The sequence below is a fragment of the Tachysurus fulvidraco genome, chromosome 9, assembly GCF_022655615.1.
Source record: "Tachysurus fulvidraco isolate hzauxx_2018 chromosome 9, HZAU_PFXX_2.0, whole genome shotgun sequence".
Lineage (NCBI taxonomy): Eukaryota > Metazoa > Chordata > Actinopteri > Siluriformes > Bagridae > Tachysurus > Tachysurus fulvidraco.
In genome coordinates this window covers 1546914-1549413 of record NC_062526.1, presented here as the reverse complement: position 1 = coordinate 1549413, position 2500 = coordinate 1546914, and the positions used below count along the sequence as shown (strand labels likewise).

The window sequence follows — 2500 nt, the reverse complement described above, 5'->3', positions numbered from 1 at the left end:
ACAGAGGCCACACCCACCTCCTTTACTGTGACAGACACAGAGACCACACCCACCTCCTTTACTGTGACAGACACAGAGGCCACACCCACCTCCTTTACTGTGACAGACACAGAGACCACACCCACCTCCTTTACTAGAGCCAAGGTGCCTCACTCTGACATCCACATAATTCATAAACCTTATCCAGCAGATGAAGCTCAGCCCAGAACTATCCCGAGCATGAGACACACGACACCACCGGTTCCTTCTCGTCCCGGACAAACATAGTTAGACGTGTAAAACATGTTAGACGTGTCGAGGACAAGTCACAGAGATCAGAGACCATTTTAAGGTCGTGCGTGTCACATGGATCTGAGGCAAGCGAGACACACTGATACTCATGATCCGAGCCAATGACATTTACTGGAGGACAAAAAGGTTGTTCTGTCTGGAACACCAAGGGTGACGTGCGAAAGGGAAGGAAGTGGACATCCTGATTCAGGGAAACACAGGAAAAGCACCCAAGTGAGAACTAGGACCATTTACAATATCTCATTTACAGTATTTACACACGTCCTCTTGACTCAGGGTGTGTTTACACAAACACACACACACACACCCTTACTACACACACACACACTCACACACTTCTATTCATTCACGGATGATCCTCGAGCAGCCGACACTTGAGTAATTCAGGAGGTTCCTGCTGCAAGCCATGTGACATGACACCAGAGACGGAAAGGGAAACACACACACACACACACACACACACACACACACACACACACACACACACACTTACAGTCCTACAACCTCCAGAGTAAACACTACAACAGTTATGTGTGTTAATTATAACCTGTGTGTTAATGAGCGTTCAAATCGGTCCACATTAATAGTGTATAAGTGTGTAAGCAGTAGGCGTGCGTCTCTAACCCGTAATTATACAGCGTTTTATTTTTTATTTTTTCTTTAAATATAAAGCTCCGAATCATCAAGACGAGCTTTTTACGCTCACGTTAAGTAAACCGAAAGTCACGCGGTTCGAACGGCTACGTTACCGTCGCCGCTGATAATCATTTTGTCATAGCTTTTAAGTCAAAAGCTCTTAAGTTAAGGCACTCATTTTTTAAAAGTTTTAGGGAACAAGAGATTCGTGTAAACGTCGTGTTAAAAAAGTGACAGAGCAAAAAGTCAGAAAATCACAAGTCAAGTCAGACAACCACAACATCTGAGGAAAAACAACTCAGTTTATATTAGAGAGTCTCCTCAGATGGACATGTTCACAACCTCACAAACATTACCGCTACATTACAGCGATTTACTGCTGGTTTTGTTTCTCATCGCAAGTTTAGAAGAACGCAGGACAGGCCACGCCCACACGCGACGATCGTTTCAGTCGCTGCACAGACATAGTATACGAAGTACAAGCGTCGCGAGCTGTGAACGTGTGTAAATGTCATGTTTAGACTTCGGCTGCTTCAAAAAAAATAATAAAAATGGAGGACGTGAAGCTTGACGAGGGGAAGTGCGAGAGCAAGAAGGAACCCTCGAGGACCTGCGACTGTTTGACCTCGACACAGAGCCAGCAACACACACACACACACACACACACACACACAAAAACACACGGACACAAAAACACACGGACACACACAAACAAACACACACACACACAGACAAACAAACAAACACACGGACACACACAAACAAACACACAAAAACACACGGACACAAAAACACAAACACATACAAACACACACACACACAAAAACACACGGACACAAAAACACACACACACAAACAAACACACACACACAAAAACACACGGACACACAAACACACACAAACATACACACACACACACACACACACACACAAAAACACACGGACACACGGACACACACAAAAACACACGGACACAAAAACACACACAAACACACACACACACAAAAACACACGGACACACAAACACAAAAACACACACACACAAAAACACACAAAAACACACAAACATACACACACACACACACACACAAAAACACACAGACACACAAACACACAAACACACAAACACAAAAACACACGGACACAAAAACACACAAACATACACACACACACAAAAACACACACACCCAAACATACACACACACAAAAACACAAACACACACACACAAAAACACAAACACACAAACATACACACACACACACACACACACACACACACACACACACAAAAACACACACACACACTTGGTAGTCACTGGTAGTTATTTCTGTGAGTTTTCTTTTCTTTCCTTCTTTAAACTTTCTCCTCCTCCCTCTTTAACCATGCACCATTGCTGCTCCCAATGGCTTCGGACATGACGTCAATCATCCTAGAGCGCTAACGGCGCAGGAACCTTCTCCGGTTCTCCGTTCTCATTTTGTAGAACAAATTTTCTTTTTTTTTTTTAAAGAAAACGCTACGGTTCGGTTTCTATAGCGACGGCCGAATCGCTGAAACGTTTACTGCAAACGC

General features: G+C 43.8%; 1 protein-coding gene across 1 annotated transcript in view; it reads right to left on the bottom strand.

Annotated features, from left to right (window-relative positions):
• The window catches only part of hk2 (hexokinase 2), a 37961-nt gene that overhangs the window by 32788 nt on the left and 2673 nt on the right, over window positions 1–2500 (bottom strand). The gene's annotated exons all lie outside the window — the stretch shown is intronic.